This window comes from Lithobates pipiens, unplaced genomic scaffold (assembly GCF_037356315.1).
Source record: "Lithobates pipiens isolate NorthernLeopardFrog02 unplaced genomic scaffold, aLitPip1_a1.2 Scaffold_13, whole genome shotgun sequence".
Classification (NCBI taxonomy): domain Eukaryota; kingdom Metazoa; phylum Chordata; class Amphibia; order Anura; family Ranidae; genus Lithobates; species Lithobates pipiens.
The window spans coordinates 501,794,374-501,812,728 of NW_027507718.1; positions in this window are offsets into that span (position 1 = coordinate 501,794,374).

Here is an 18,355-nt window from a genome sequence, read left to right on the forward strand (position 1 = left end):
CTCGAGTCGCTCCTCTTAGAACGGTTCCGTAGTACAGAACGGGGGCGACTTGTCAGGTCGCGGCACGGCAAGTCGTGTCGCCTCGCGTCGCCCCCTGTGTGAACGGAGCCTTACCCTTTTCTTATTAATTGTATTATTGTATGTATATTCTATGTTTATCTTTTTATATATATGCTTGTTTGACATTTGGATGTTGATGCTGGTGTTGATTATGCATGTATTTCATGCACAATAAATTATTATATAATTTTATTTTATTACACCAAGTGATTGTCTCATTTAAAATCCCATGACCTCAATCCCATACTTGTTTGAAGTAAATATAAGTATACTAAGGGCCGGTTCACACTGCGGGCGATGCGAGGCGACACGACTCGCCTCGCCGCAATCTGACAAGTCGCCCCCGTTCTGTACAATGGAACCGTTCTGAGAGAAGCGACTCGAGTCGCTCCGACTCAGAAAAAAGGTTCCTGTACTACTTTCGGGCGACCTCGGGGCGACTTGCATTGACTTCTATACAGAAGTCATCTGCAAGTTGCCGCTGAGGTCGCGGCAGGTCGCGGCGAGGCAAGTCGGTGTCGCCTCGCATCGCCTGCAGTGTGAACCGGCCCTTAGTGTTTGACTGAACTTCCACTTTAAGTCCATTTTAACATAAAACTAATTACAAACAATAAATCTGTCTGACATATTCTAAATCCCAATATTGCACAAATTGCAAAATATTGAAAATTATTTTTGGTATTTTAAATTTCACATTTTTTTTTACTGACTGATATGAAATAAAGGACAGTTCTATTCACTAAAACATATAAAACAGATTTTATTCTTATAAGGTCTATTGCTTTAGCAAAAACATTTCTTTAAATCCGGCTTTAGAGGTCGATTGTTTATGCTTCAATTTTTTTTTTAATAAATATATCTTTCTTAGAGACTTGCTGTAACCAGATGCCTTCAAAGAACAATTTATTCTCCATACGACATTTCAGTTCTTGCATCATAATAAATGTCAATACCCAGATAAAGGTTGACTGCTGAATTTTTATTATCAGTTAATATCTGGTAGGATAGTGGAAATAAATGGCAGGAACAGGATGAGCATTTGCTGTATACATTTCTCTGCTCCTGGGGGTATATAATTCTAATTTGATATCAGAGTGAATACAGAAAACATAATGTTTTTGTGTTGAATATGGGCACATTTGTATCATTAGGTATAACCATAAAATCAGTCTTTTTAAGTAAATCACTAGATTAATATGACACCACTGCCCACTGTTTTCCATTTTCATCTACACTACCTATGCTGCGATTTCCTCCTACCCCGCAATAATTAAGTCCCATTTTCCTTCACTACTATTACCAGTTCCCTTCCCCACCTATACCTTACTTATCCACTTCCTTCACTATATACAGTATATAACTTTTGTTTCCTCCTCCAACAACTATACCACCATTCTCCTCCTCCACCACCAGTTTTATCTTTTTCCAACATCTATATCACAATGTTTTTTTTTTTTCCTACACCACATACAGGTGCATCTCATAAAATTAGAATATCATCAAAAAGTTAATTTATTTCAGTAAATCAATTCAAAAAGTAAATCTATATTTTCTATAGATGTGTTTCGCACAGAGTGATATATTTAAAGTATTTATTTCTTTTAATTTTGATGACTATGGCTTACAGCTAGTGATAACCCCAAATTCAGTATCTGAAGAAACTTGAATATTACATAAGACAAATAAAAAAAAGGATTTTTAATACAGAAATGTTGGATTACGGAAAAGCATGTCCCTGTACAATATAGTATATACTCAATACTTGGTTGGGGCTCCTTTTGCGTGAATTACTATATCATTGTGGCGTGGCATGGAGGCGATCAGCCTGTGGCGCGTCTGAGGTGTTATGGAAGTCCAGATTGTTTTGATAGTGTCTCTCATCTTCCTCTTGACAATACCCCACAGATTCTCTGTAGCAGTGTTTCTCAACTCCAGTCCTCAAGGTGCACCAACAGGTCATGTTTTCAGGATTTCCCTTCAGATGAAATGGCTGTGGTTATTACTAAGGCAGTGAAAACTGATCAAATCACCTGCCCAAAATAGTGGAAATCCTGAAAACATGACCTGTTGGTGCACCTTGAGGACTGGAGTTGAGAAACACTGCTCTATAGGGTTTAGGTCAGGCAAGTTTGCTGGATAATCAAGCAAAGTTATACCATGATTATTAAACCAGATATTGGTAATTTTGGCAGTGTGGGCAGGTGTCAAGTCCTGCTAGAAAATGAAATCAGCATCTCCATAAAGCTGGTCAGCAGAGGGAAGCATGAAGTGCTCTAGAATTTCCTGATAGAGGGCTGTGTTGACTTTGGACTTGATAAAACACAGTGGACCAACACCTGCAGATGACATGGCTCCCCAAATCACCACTGACTGTGGAAACTTCACACTGGACCTCATGAAACTTGGATTCTGTGCCTCTCCACTCTTCCTCCAGACACTGGGGCCTTGATTTCCAAATGAAATGCAAAATTTGGGGACTTTTTTGCATCTTTATATGATTACTATTTTTCATTTATTTATTGGAGTTTATTATTCATTTATAGGTTTAGTGCACTATTGTTTTACTAGAAAAGAGTAGATGGGTGACCATCAGGAAGGGTAGAGGGGGAAGTGCCAGGGAGGCTGATCCAGGGCTGGAGCATCTCAATAATTAGGCTCCATTGAGTGACACTGGTGAAACAATCAGGGACCAGCACTGCTGGAGCTGAGGGACTCCCCTAGCTGCCAGGGGAAGAACTCCTCCAGTAAGAGTGGGGGAAAGCAAAGGGAAAGGAAAGACAGATTCTGATGGTAGGGGCTCAGATCTTAGGACAAAGGGCAATCTGTGTCAAAGACCTGAAGCAATGAACTGTATGTTGTCTACCGGGGCCGGGGAGCTCAGCACCTCACGGATCTGGTGGACAGATTACTGGGAGGGCCTGGGGAAGACCCTGTTGGCACCAATGACAAAGTCAGAGGCAGATAGAGTCTCCTAAAGAACGATTTTTAGGGACTTGGGAGCTAAATTGAGAAAAAGGACCTCCAGGGTACTATTCTCAGGAATACTACCGGTACATCGAGCTACACCAGAAGGGCAGAGGGACCACCGCCGACTAGGGGTTGACTTTTTAAAGTTAATTGCAGATTAATATGCACTGTCAGACGTTCTTGGAGCATAAATTACACCTCTAATTTTCTAACGACCTATTACACTTTTGAAGGCACTGGAGCACCAGAACAATGGAATTACCCACAAAATAACCCCATTTTGGAAAACAAACACCCCAACATATATTCATGGAGGCCTTAGGAGTCTTTTGAATGGTTCATTTTTTTACACAAGTCTTCAGAAAACGTGGAAAGAAAATGAATTTTTTTTTATTTTTTTACACAAAGTTGTCAATTTATTAGATATTTCTAACACATAGCATGTATATAGTAAAAATGACACCCCAAAACACATTCTGCTACTCATCCTGAGTATGGCGATACCACATGTGTGAGACTTTTACAGAGCCTGGCCACACTGAAGTAGTACCTTCAGGCGTACTAGGAGCATAAATTACACATCTCACTTCATTCCTTCTTATCACACTTTTGAAGGTCCTTGAGCACCAGGAAGATGGAATTACTGACAAAATTACCCCATTTTGGAAAGTAAACCCCAATGTATATTCTATGAGGCATGAGCTGCAGATAGGTACTCTGGAATTCTGTTTGGCTGGAAACAGGTACTCTGGAACTCTGATGGTCTGGGGACAGGTACCCGGGTATTCTGATGGCCTGGTGACAGGTACTCGGGTACTCTGATGGCCTGGTGACGGGTACTCTGATGAGCTACAGATAGGTACTCGGTACTCTGATGGGCCGGTGACTGGTACTCGGTTACTGTGATGGGTGTTGACTGGTACATAGATGGGCAGTGACAAGTACTCAGATGGGCTGTGACAGATACTCAGATGGGCTGTGACAGGTACCCAGGTACTCGTGTACTCAGATGAACTGTGACGGGTACTCAGGTTCTCGTGTACTCAGATGGACTGTGAAAGGTATTCAGGTACTCAGAATGGCTGTGACAGGTACTCAGATGAACTGTGACAGGTACTCAGGTACTCAGATGGACTGTGACAGGTACTCAGGTACTTGGATACTGAGATGAACTGTGACAGGTACTCAGGTATTCAGGTGGGCTGTGACAGGTACTCAGGACTTAGGTACTGAGATGAATTGTGACAAGTACTCAGGTACTCAGATGGGCTGTGACAGGTACTCAGGTACTCAGATGGACCGTGACAGGTTCTCAGGTACTTGGGTACTCAGATGAACTGTGATAGGTACTCAGGTACTCAGGTGTGCTGTGACAGGTACTCAGGGGGGCTGTGACAGGTACTCAGGTACTCAGATGGACTGTGACAGCTACTCAGGTTCTTGAGTGCTCAGATGAACTGTGACAAGTACTCGGGTACTCAGATGGGCTGTGATAGGTACTCGAGTACTCAGATGGACTGTGACAGCTACTCAGGCACTCGGGTACTCAGATATACTATGACAGGTACTCAGGTACTCAGCTATGCTGTGACAGGTAATCAGGTACTCGGGTACTCAGATGGACTGTGACAGGCACTCAGGTACTCAGATGGGCTGTGACAGGTACTTTGATGGGTGGTGACAGGTATTTTGATGGGTGGTGACAGGTACTTTGATGGGTGGTGACAGGTACTTTGATGGGTGGTGACAAGTACTCTGATGGCTGGTGACAGGTCATCTTTATAAGGGGGAAATGAATTATGGGGAAGCCTCGAATTTAAGCAAGATACCATCGTCCCAATTAATGTATATAAAATGAAAAAGAGCATAAAGCTCATAGAATAGGAAAAAGACTCTGGAGGAAATTTTCCTAAAATTTAGTGGGAATAGTAGGGACTATTGCGGTATCAGATAATATTCAAAAAAATAAGAATTAGAATTAAAATTCAATAATGTTTTATTATAAATAGCTAGACAAAGGTAGTAAAAAAGAAACATATAAACATAGATCAAGACATACAACAATATAGTCAATCCATTAGAAAGACAGTGTTAAACAGAGGGTGGTTGAAAAACCCCCAATACAGAGTGTTTTTTTTACACACAGACGTAGATTTGACGTATGGTTCGACCGGTTTCGCGGCACTGAAAACGCAGCTTCCTCAGGAAACGTCACCTACAAGTCTAATGTATGCAAAGAAATTAAATAATGTTTCAATAAATACAATGTTAATACAATAATCAGAAAATTTATTAAGACAGTAAACACATAAATATAATACAACCAGAGATAATATTAATAAAGAAGTCATGACTCACCCTGGGACTTTTTACCCCTCAACACAAGAGCAACCAACGTCGAGACACCCAAAATTTGGGTGCCCCCCCTGGGGGCGGACATGGGGGGTGAAATATGTGGAAAGACACACTTTGCACTACGAATGGAAAAAACAAGATGATCCGTTTAAGGTAATTTGGCAGAAAGATTTTTTGTAGCCCATGGACTGAGTTGTTTAGTATCCAAAGATTAGGATGTTAGAAAGTGGCTAAAGGTAGACAAGTGGAGTCAATCATACCAAGCAGAGCACCCCGTGGTCCATGGTCCATAAAATTAGGTGATGAATACTAAGGACAAGGGGAGTGAGCTAATAAATATAATTTATAAGGGGGAGACAACCAGTGTGTATTGGTGAGTACTGTAAGCGTGATTGGCTGTGATCGGACACAGCTGGTTATGTGGTAAAGAGACAATTTCATTAGCTCTTTACTGCGATCGCAGTTGGGCTGTCATGGTGACAAGCCTCATCCCCCATCGCCGCTCTGTGCACACCCTAGGGTGTGCACGAGTGCCTTGCAGCTCACGTGGGCAGCACATGTGACCAGCTGTGATTGGACACAGCTGGTCATGTGGTAAAGAGACATTTTTATTGGCTCTTTACACGGATCTAGGATGGGCTGTGTCCGAGGGACACTTCTCATCCACGATCGCCATACTGCAGGTCCCCGGGGCCCGCAGGAGCGGCGAGAAACCGAGGACGTCATATGACACCCGCCCAGGATGGGAGATCCCATCTGGAGATGTCATATGACTATAGCTCATTATTAAAGTGATTACTCAGTGGCTACTCAATGGCCTACTCCATTCCTATGTCATGGAGCTCTCCAAAAGGAAAGGAGAAGCAATTGAGCCTGCAGCCTGTGGAGCTGTGATCAGTTCAAAGGAATCAGCAGCTTCTCCAATGATTACAGAGGAGCTAAAAAAAGAAAACAACATTTTACAGCTTAGCACCTAACTAGGAGGGTGCTACATCTATATCACCAGTTTCTTCTTCCTCCACCACTCAAATCACCAGTTCCCTCCTCCTTCACTACCTATGTTGTCAGTTTCCACTTCCTCCACCACATTTATTACCAATTCCCCCTTGAAGAGAATCTATAGGTACTTCAGGTACATGACAGACCAGCCAAGGGTTAATACTGCAAACTACGGAGAGCCCCGGGTTTCGGGAGACAACTTCAATGAACAGAATAAGATAAGGAGTGAGTTCAAAGAAATGTCTGAGTTTTATTGGGCAGGTATACAGCTTATATTTGGTTCAAATTTACCAATAATAATATGGGAGGAGGGAGTGGTTAGTAGGAGGATATATTGAATATCATTAATAATTAAACAGTTCATCATTATATGGTTATACACACCTATAACCTCTAAAAATATGGCTGCTGTAAGGTTACCAGAGTGAACACACTATCTGGTGATGACTAATAGTCATCTTCCCGTTACCTTCCTGTTCCACGTTCATGTACCCTTCAAGAGATAGGCGGGCAAAACCACATTTTATTTATATGTTATAAGATGCTTATTAATGCCGATGCAAGCAGTTTTGTGTATACTCTTGCAACATGTAGCTGACAATTAAAATGACAGAATAAACTTGAAAATGAGTTTTGGACCTAAATAAGGGTATATAAACTTTATAGTCACCAAGATGGAGTGTTATTCAGTCATATTACTACACCTATATTTCCCTGTCACCTGCATCACCAGTTTTTTCTTCCTCCGCCACCTATAAACCAATTCTCTCTTCCTCCACCACTTATAAACCAATTCCCTCTTCCTCCACCAATTATAAACCAGTTCTCTCTTGCTCCACCACCTATAAACCAGTTCTCTCATCCTCCGCCAACTATAAACCAGTTCTCTCTTGCTCCACCATCTATAAAACAGTTCTCTCTTCCTCCACCACCTATAAACCAGTTCTCTTTTGCTCCACCACCTATAAACCAGTTCTCTCTTCCTCCAGCAACTATAAACCGGTTCTCTCTTGCTCCGTCACCTATAAACCAGTTCTCTCTTGCTCCGTCGCCTATAAACCAGTTCTCTCTTCCTCCATCATCTATAAACCAGTTCTCTCTACCTCCACTATCTATAAACCAGTTCTCTCTTCCTCCATCACCTACAGTATAAACCAGTTCTCTCTTCCTCCACCACCTACAGTATAAACCAGTCCTCTCTTCTTCTACCACCTACAGTATAAACCAATTCTCTTTTGATCCACCACTTATAAACCAGTTTGTTCATCCTCCGCCAACTATAAACCAGTTCCCTCTTCCTCCACCACCTATAAACCAGTTCTCTCTTCCTCCACCATCTATAAAACAGCTCTCTCTTCCTCCACCACCTATAAACCAATTCTCTCTTGCTCCGCCACCTATAAACCAGTTCTCTCTTCCTCCACCATCTATAAACCAGTTCTCTCTTCCTCCATCACCTACAGTATAAACAAGTTTTCTCTTCCTCCACCACCTATAGTATAAACCAGTCCTTTCTTCTTCCACCACCTACAGTATAAACCAATTCTCTCTTGATCCACCACCTATAAACCAGTTTGTTCATCCTCCGCCAACTATAAACCAGTTCTCTCTTCCTCCACCACCTATAAACAAGTTCTCTCTTCCTCCACCATCTATAAAACAGCTCTCTCTTCCTCCACCACCTATAAACCAATTCTCTCTTGCTCCGCCACCTATAAACCAGTTCTCTCTTCCTCCACCATCTATAAACCAGTTCTCTCTTCCTCCATCACCTACAGTATAAACAAGTTTTCTCTTCCTCCACCACCTATAAACCAGTTCTCTCTTCCTCCACCATCTATAAACCAGTTCTCTCTTCTTCCACCACCTATAAACCAGTTCTCCCTTCCTCCATCACCTACAGTATAAACCAGTTCTCTCTTCCTCCATCACCTACAGTATAAACCAGTTCTCTATTCCCCCATCACCTAAAGTAGAAATCAATTCTCTCTTCCTCCACCACCTACAGTATAAACCAGTTCTCTCTTCTTCAACCATCTACAGTATAAACCAGTTCGCTCTTCCGCCACCACATATAAATCAGTTCTCTCATCCACCACCATCTAAATTACTTATTCTCTTCTGGTTCCTTTCTCCTCCACCATCTATTTCTCAAGTTTCCTCACAGTCACATCCTACCATTTCTGCCTCCCTTTTCCTCCTTTCTTACCATCTGTTTTTAAATGAATGATCAGAATATCAAATAACCCCTTGCTGTAGATATAGGAGTGCCTAGGCACTGTTACAAATCAAGAAGTGCTTTGCAATTGCTTAGAGGGAATCCAGGGCAAAAAGTAGATTTTTCAGGCTACTGCTTATATACAACTAAATCTGAAGTTTAGTGATGTTTTATTTTTTTATTTTTATTTTTTTAAATAGGCATCGGTACTTACATGAATGATTAGTGTCTTGTGTGCTGGTTGATGGGGGGGCGGAGAAGGAAACCTTAGCAGCAACTTTTATCTTTTATCAATAATACATTATGTATCACAAAGCTATTCTCCCTCTTTAGAATTATTGTCAGAAAATGCATGTGGCCAAATCTTCTTCTGAATTCGAGCCACAAATGAAAGCTTGTAAGCGGTGCTGCGAGGATGTTATTACTTTCCATTTGCCATGATGCATAATCCATCTAATCCATTGCAGGAATAAAGATGATTTGGATTTCACATTATTACCTGTCGTTATACAGTCAGAAATCAGAATAATTTTAATTATGTTGCCTGCATTCTGATGAAAAATTAAAAAAATATATCTATTTAAGCAATTTTGCTTAGTTCCTGTTTTCTATTTAAATGATTGCAAAGGCTTTTAACAGATATAAAAATATTATAATTAAAAAATTGAACTTGGCACTCAACCTGATGCTGTTACAGAGGATATATATATATATATTTTTTAGATATATTCCAGTTTAAAAGCAACATCTATGAGCAGCACAAGGCCTCTGTTTCCATGATTGCTATATATAAATCATAGGGGGCATTTCAAAATGTAATATTTATCCTGCTTTAAAATGAAACTGTATGTTGCCCATGCTAAGCAAAGCAGCAAATTCCCTGATAAAGAGCCAGTGCTCACTTTTCTTTTAAACCAATTCCTCTTCTTGTCTTCCCACAGTGCAGTGCATAGGTATGCGCAGCCTACTGCATTGTGCAAAGGCGAGTGCAAAGCATATGTGAACGAGATCCTTTTTAAAAAAAATTTAATTAAATAAAATAAAAAATTCCCTTCTTTTCAATTTTTTATTTTTTTTTTACATTTTTTTGACTGCCTTTTTGAGGGGCTTTAGTGAAATATCAGGGTTGTAAACAGACCCCTGATTTCTTACCTTTAAAGAGGAAGTAAACCCTGATGGGTTTACTTCCTCTTTGATTCCCTGCAAAGGTAAAGCATAATGGACTACTATGCATCGCACAGTAGTCCTTTATGTGTCACTTACCTGACACAGGAGCCAGAGAAGTCACCGCTGTCCCCTGTAGTTCCGAGCGTCCATCTTCTTGATGGGTCTCCGTGGGTCTCGCTGTGATTCGCTGGAGCAGCGATGACGTCACTCCCGCGCATGCGCACGGGAGCAGACACTTGTGGCATATCGCCGCGATCTGCGGCTTACCCAGTGCGCCTGTGCGCCAGTGGTGGTTTGTAAGGGTTTACAACCACTTTAAAGACTGAAAAAGGGACTGAGGACAGGATGGAGGTGCAGATGCTAGAACTAACCCCCCTACAGCGCTGCCAAAGGGAGGGAGAGGAGGAGAAGCCGGCAGCGCTGCATTGGGAGGAACAAGGGGATCGATATCTGCAATAAGGCAGTGCAGCTCGACAAGTGTCTGGGCCCCCCTTTTGAACCAATAGGCCATGGACCTGGTACAAGAGGGCAGGCTGTACTGCCTTATCATTGGCTCTGTTCTCACAGGGTGATTAGGGTGTGCCCAGGCACACCTGGCACACGCGCTGCGATCACCTATGGTGCAGTACTTGATGTCTGTGCCACCACTTGCCAGGACCATGAGTGCAGAGGGAGTGAACATAGCCCTCTGAAAGTTTTTAATTTGCTTACGTGTCTTTAGTCTTGTGGTAATTCAGAGCAGAAAGGGATCCCGAAAATTTATATACTGTAAATGCTGCTTATGGTTCCTTATATATAGTTAATCTGTTATTTTCCTATTATGGTAAAAGCAGGGCTTTTTTTCAGTAGGAACGTTCCGGCACAGCCAGAACTAAATGGTAAGGGGTGCTGGAGGGTCTATTGATTCTAGCTGCTGGGGAATTTATTGTTGTTGGAGGGGATCTATTTTTGCGGAGGATCCCAGCTGCTGGGGAGGTCTTCTGTTGCCTGTGGGGGATCTATTGTTGCTGGGGATGGGTCTTATGTTCCAGGGGGGTCAATCGTTGCTGGGAGGAATCCACTGTTGTGGGAATGGTCTTTGTTTCTGGTTGCTGAAGGGTCTATTGGTGCTGGCTGTTGGGAATACATTGTTGCTGGGGTGTCTATTGTTTATAGATATACAGTTTGCTGCCTTTCTCGTTATCATTAGCAAATTCCATACAAAGTACTTAGCAAATTTTTATTTTGGTTCTGTATTCTCTAAAAGGGGCAGTACTGGAAGGAGGATAAGGGATGGAGCCAAGGAATGGTGCTCAGAGGTGGGTAGGGGGCGTAGTCAAAGGGGGACTCAGAAACAGTGGCATCTCCAGCTTTCATATTTAGGTGGAGCACATGGGGGGGGATAGGGACAAATTTAGGGGTGCCAACTATAAAACGCAATGTACATGTTGTTTTTTTTTTTTTTTTTCAAGAATAGAATGCACTCCAGAGGTCTTGTTACAAATAAATCTTTGTTCTATGCTGAACTACGCTGACCTACCTGACTCCTATAGTGACCATTACAACTGAGCTACCTAATTCTTACCCCTGTCCATTGGGGGGCTGTGTCAGATACTCAGAGGGGCTCATGCTAGGAACTGTAGTCTTTCAGTTTTGGGGGTCACACATCCCCCAAAAATGAAGGACTTCAAGTTCCAACATGAACTCCTCAGATCTAAGGATGTGACTTCCTCCAAAATTGAAGGACCAAAAGTCCCAGCATGAACCCCTGAGATCTAAGGATGTAACCCCTTAGATCACAGGGGTTCATGCTGGGACCTATGTTCCTTCATTAGGAGGTGTCAGGGCTGGGCTCAGCCCTTCTTTCTTAAATCTGGCCACTCAGCTGTCGGCTAATGGCCGGCTCCTATCTCTCCACAGTTACTCAGCTGTTGATGATATTCCGCTCGTGATTCCTGCCTACTTAAGCCGTTCAGCCCAGTGAATCTCTGCCTTCGCCTTGGTCAACATCACATAGGCATCACAGAGACTGTGAATCTCCTGCATTCCTGGTTAAAGACTTGCTTTGCTGACATCCCTTGTGGCTCCAAATCCTGCTTGCTGTCCCACTACATTGATCCCTGACTTCTGGCTTGGCTGACTATCCGTTCTGGTTCCTGAACACTGGCTATGTTTTGACTACGTTTGTTCTTTTTACTTTTATTATTAAACAAGTGTAATGTAACTGTACTTCTGTCTCGGTCTGATTTCATGGTTTCTGACAGAAGGATGGGATCAGTGGGGGTGGGGTTGAATGAATGGCTGTGCTTGGAGGGATGGGTTCAGTGGCAGTGCTTGCTCACTTGCTGTCACCTGTTAGTCAGTGCTCACTTGGTTCCCCCTGCCTACATGCAAGAGAGGGGAGGAGAGAGAGAGGATGGGGTGGAAGATGAGCAGTATATGGGGGACGGCGGGCAGTATACAGTGGGGGGAGCAGTGACCAGTATATGGGGGAGCAGTATATAGTGGAGGGGAGCAGTATACGGGGGGAGCAGTATAAAGTGGAGGGGAGCAGTATACAGTGTGGGGGATGCAGTGAACAGTATACAGGGAAGAAGGGTGGTCAGTATACAAGGGGGAGATAGTGAGCAGTATACAGGGAGCAGTATAATTGGGAGAGGGGACTGTGACCTGTATACAATGGGGAGGTAGTGAGCAATATACGGGGGAAGCATATTTCGGAGAGACTGCAGTATACACCTGGGGGGGGGGGGGCAGTGAGCAGTATACAGGGGGACAACCGTGGGCAGTATACAGTGTGGAGGGAGAGCAGTGAGCAATATATAATTTATTATAATAATAAAATACAATCTAAATAAATAATTATACAGTATACAGTGATGGGATGCAGTGAGCAGTATACAGGGGGGGGGGGGGGGGTGGGGGGTGGGCAGTGACCATTATACAATGGAGCGCAGTATATGGGGGGGGGGCAGTCACCAGTATACAGTGGGGGGGCATGAAGTGTGCTAACCACAGTAGGGAACTGAAGAATTGCACATGGAGGGAATTGCTGCAGGAGTCACTCACCAAATGGATGGAGGTGAAGCCTCCCGGGGTTGCCCTCTGTGCTCCTCCTCCAGATCCTCTTCAATTTTCAGAAGCCACCTGTGCATGTAAGTGAAGAAGATGGCCATGCCCCCGCCCCGCCCACCAGCTCGGTCAGCTCATGTAGCTGCAGGCTGGGAGAGAGACCATCGGGCCTGCCAGGAGGTTGCATGCACAAAAGCTGCACTGAAAGCTCCGGGTGCAGCCTATAGGTCCCTATGGGCTCCCTGGTTGCATAAATAGATGTGCCCGCATGGGTCCCCCTACAATACGGCCGTGGCCACCTGGGTAGGAGGGGTGGCTGGGCAGCACACAGAGGAACCAATACGTCAATTTATCTCCTGCCATGCTGAATGCCTTCAGGAGGAGAATCGGGGATTCAGCAGCAGCAGACGAGAAATGGACGGTTCGGTTCCCCTATGTGCTGCCCAGCCACTCTACTACCCAGGCGGTCACGGCCCACAGGGCAGCCACTTTGAGCCCTAGGAGAACTAGGCGCAGTTGAGGAAATTCAAATTAAGTTAAATCCTCTGTTTTCAATGCTGGGCAAAGAGGGAGTCGTGGCCGTGGCATCCCTGATTGCTAGACGCCAGATGGCTCTAGCAGCCAGTGGCCAGAAGTAAAGTCAGATGAAAGTGGAGCCAGAGCCAGTACTATGGTGGCTCAGTCTGTCCCAGTCCCCTGCATTCCAGACTGCTCTCAGAGTCCCAGTGTCAGTTTCTCTTAATTGAGGATGCACAGTATAATTTTGGGGGGTCAGTGCCCCCTCTGCCCCACCCCCTATTAACGCCACTGCACAGAATTCTCTGAGAAGAAAAGACCTGGGTAAAAGTACACATTGATCTCACGTCTTAGAAAAAAAAAGGGGACCAGATTTTTAAAATGAAATCCGGGGACATGTTTTTTTTTATTGCCAAATGGTAAGGTATTTTATAAGCATATTTTCCTCAAATGATACATGCAGTGTATGTGGTATGTGTTTATGGAATGATTGTGTGATATATACGTTATTTCTCACATTTCATCCATGAGATAAAAACAACTTTTAGAGAAGATAAGATAGAGAAAAAAACTTGGAGGCAAAGATGCAAAATTCAAATCCAGTCCAGGCAGGGCAGACTCCATACAATTTTTTGGGGGGTGCTATGGTGGTGCTTGAGGTAAAAGTGAGGGTGCTAATGCTCAATAGGCCAAAAATTGGGTGTGCTCAGAAAGTGGAGGTTTCTTCATGGCGTACAATGGTGATCAGTCCTGGCCTCTGTATACAAATAAAAAGCAAAAAATGCAGCACAACCCTACACTTCTTTTATACAATTCTACAAATGGACTTATAAGTGCAATGGTAAAACCTATAAATAGGGATGAGCCCGATGTTCGAGTCGAACGTAAGTTTGACTCCAATTCCGATTCCAGAACTGAAGGGCCTGGTATGGAATTTGGGGGGACCCCCACGCAATTTTTTTTTTTATTTTAGTTTGGAGTTCCTCATAGAGGGCCTGGTAATGGACTGGAGGGGGGGAATCCCATGTCTTTTTTTCAATTACTTTTATCTGTATTGCTGCGACCCAACAGTTCATTACATAGTTCTTTTAAATTACTTTTTTTCCTTTAGAAATTACGTTTTGTGCAGGGACTGTTCTAAACACAGGAATAAAATGTGGCACTTTACATGCATACTATATACACCCCCAGGTACGCAATTTAAAGGAATATTTCACTTTTATTGTTTTACGTTCATTTTAATCATTATTAAAATCACTGCTCCTGAAAAAAACTGACATTTTTAAAACTTTTCTTTTTGCATTGATACATGTCCCCTGGGGCAGGACCCGGGTCCCCAAACACTTTTTATGACAATAACTTGCATATTAACCCTTAAAATTAGCACTTTTGATTTTTCACATTTGTGTCCCATAGACTTTAACAGTGTTGGCGTGTTCGAACAAATTTTTTGCCTGTTTGTATGTTTTGCTGCAAACCGAACCGGGGCGTGTTCGGCTCATCCCAATAAATTGCAATATCGTAGTGATGGTGTCACCCCCTCTGCAAAAGGTAAGAAATATTGCAGAGCTGCAATGTGCAAATAGTGGTGAAATCCCCTATATATAATCATAAGAAAATGTACAATTGAGGTACATATTTTACATTTTATTAGTATTATTATTATTATTAACATATATAGGGGGTTTCACCATTATTTTCACATTGCAGCTCTGCAATATTTCTTACCTTTTGCAGAGAGGGTGATGTTGTAATTATTGGCTGATTTATGTAGGATATTATATATTACAAGGGTGCAGGAGGATGCTATGTGCAGGTGCAGGGTTCTGGTTGATGCTATGTGCAGGTACATAGTTCTGGAGGATGCTACGTACAGGGTGCAGCGTTCAGGAGGATGCTAAGTGCAAGGTTCAAGAGGATGCTATGTACAGAGTGCAGGGCTCAGGAGGAAGCTATGTACAAAATGCAGGGCTCAGGAAGATGCTGTGTACAGAGTGCATGGCTCAGGAGGATGATACATACAGAGTGCAGGACTCAGGAGTATACTACGTACAGAGTGCAGGGCTCAGGAGTGTACTACATACAGAGTGTAGGGCTCAGGAGTGTACTATGTAAAGAGTGCAGGACTCAGGAGTGTACTACATACAGAGTGTAGGGCTCAGGAGTGTACTATGTACAGAGTTCAGGGTTCAGGAGGATAATATGTACAGAGTGCGGGGCTCAGAAGGATACTATGTACAGAGTGCAGAGCTCAGGAGGATGCTATGTACAGGGTGCAGGGCTCAGGAGGATGCTATGCACAGGGTGCAGAGTTCAGTAGTGTGCTACATGAAGTGCACAGTTGCGAATTGGCTTATTCTCTCTAATAGATTGTATGACATGAGGACGGAGAGATAGTGCAGAGGGAAAGTTCACGTTACTTTTATTGAGATTCGCGTCTTTTGCACACAGGTGGCTGACCCTATTCTGTGTAATTGCAGTACATTTTTTTATTGTCTTTACTAGTGATGACGGCGATCAGCGATTTTTAGCAGGACTGCAACATTGCGGCAGACAAATCTGACACATTTTGGGGACAAGTGACACCAATAAAGTGATCAGTGATAAAAAAAAATTGCACTGTCACTGTATACAGTGTCTTGAAAAAGTATTCATACCCCTTAAAATTTCCACAATTTGTCATGTTACAACCAAAAACATTAGACACCTGAATATCGTATGTCACACATTGATTCCCAGGTACATTGTATGTATAGAGTGCAGGGGAGACTCATCTGTTGCAGTTTACTAATTTAACCCTGAAGTCATGAAGTTATCTTAATTTACATCTATTATTCAGTTCACTTTTCTCTTCATGGGTTAAAGCTGTTCAGCACATTTATTGCTTCGATCGCCTCCATGATCACTGCTCCCCCATATGTGTGAAAGCTTTTGCAGAACCACAGGTGATCGCAATCTGGCTTAGATACAATTGGTCAGGTGACCATTGAATTTTATGTGTACAAAAGACAGATTGCTATCGGCGGTCCTGCAGCTATGATTAAGTGCCATTAATGGTGTGAAACACGTCAGTATTACCTGGACCAGTTTCTCTGATTGGTGTATGGACTAAGCTTTGTCAAATAAAGGCATTATTTTGGAGTGCTGTTGTCCTCTTCTCATTTTTTTGCCATGGACTTTGCCGAGCCGACACCCTTCATTTCCTACACACTAGAACGTGTGAATACAAGTGATACCACCTGGAGCGGTGATTATTTTGATTTGGTGTTCTTGGGTTACGCTCAGAATGCAGGGATCAGAAGTGCATTATGCTTAGAATGTAGGGATCAGGATTGCGTTACGCTCAGAATGCAGGGATCAGGAGTAAGGATGAGCCCAATGTTCGAGACGAATATAAGATAAGTTTGACTCGAACATTGGGTGTTCGCCTTTCCCACCCCCTCTGACGCCATGGGGAAGTCCCCGTGTGTCAGAGGGGGGTGGGGTCACCCGTGAACGTCACCGTGTGGCCCCGCCCTCTTATATATAAGATGTGTCAAAGCGAAGACGGGTCATACAGCGGGTGCCGCCCATGGAGGCGGGTCAGTCGCGGCTTGGTTTTTTTTTGTTTTGTTTTTTGGTCCATTGCCGGAGCGAGAGAAGATTTTACCCTCTTTTTTGTGAAATGGTAAGGGTACATTTGTACCCCGTTACCTTTTCACACGGGGGGAGCCAGGATCTGGGGGTCCCTTTGTTAAAGGGGGCTTCCAGATTCCGATAAGCCCCCCACCCGCAGACCCCCAACAACCACCAGGCAAAGGTTGTGGGGATGAGGCCCTTGTTCCCATCAACATGGGGACAAGGTGCTTTGGGGGGCTACCCCAAAGCACCCTCCCCACGTTGAGGGCATGCGGCCTGGTACGCTCAGAATGGCGGGATCAGGATTCCGTTACGCTCAGAATGCCAGGATCAAATTTCCGTTACGCTCAGAATGCAGGGATCAAGATTCCGTTACGCTCAGAATGCCAGGATCAAATTTCCGTTACGCTCAGAATGCAGGGATCAAGATTCCGTTACGCTCAGAATGCAGGGATCAAGATTCCGTTACGCTCAGAATGCCAGGATCAGATTTCCGTTACGCTCAGAATGCAGGGATCAGGATTCCGTTACGCTCAGAATGCAGGGATCAGGATTCCGTTACGCTCAGAATGCAGGGATCAGGAGTTGCGTTATGCTCAGAATGCAGGGATTCATTTTACCTCCAGGTAAGCCTTATTATAGGCTTACCTATAGGTATAAATCACAAAAGCAAACTTTAGATCTGGTTTACACCTATGCGTTTTTTAGTGCAGAAATGCACTAAATTCCATTTAACAGCCTGGGTTCACACCGCTGCGGTTCAGACACTGCATGTAATTCGCACAGGAATTGCAACGCATTCCTGTGCGAATTACAGTCAGTGTTTCTGGGGTGTGATTTGAGCCATAGATTTGCTGGCGTTGTGTTAAAGAAAGAGGTACCCATTTTCATATTTTTGGCAATGTGAGATTATTGTGCCTTATTGGTCAATGGTAAAGTCTCTGATCCACTCAATCAACTCTTTGTTGATGGATCTGCTACATTGTCTTATGGGCCTTCCTTTTCCTGGCAATTGGAAGATCTTTGAACAAATTGGCCTCCTTTATTTTGCTAGCAGCTAAAAGAGTTATTCCTCTACATTGGTTATCCACTACCCCCCCTTCTCAGGGCCAACTTCTGAAGGTGATTTTGGAAATATGTAGAATGGAATATATGACTGTTTAGGTGGGAGATGCTGTAACCCAGTTTAACAAGATATGGGAGGATTAGGACTCCTCTGAATTTGGTACCCCTGGTGTACAACTTTGACCTCTGGTGTATTCCTCTATAAGTTATAGTTTTTTGTCACAATTACATTCATTTTCCTTCTTTGTTGTTTTTCCTTTTTGTTTGACTTGGATATGTGCAATAGATGTCAATCTATTGATGTAACCCGCTTTCACTGATGCCTCTGTTTTTGGTACT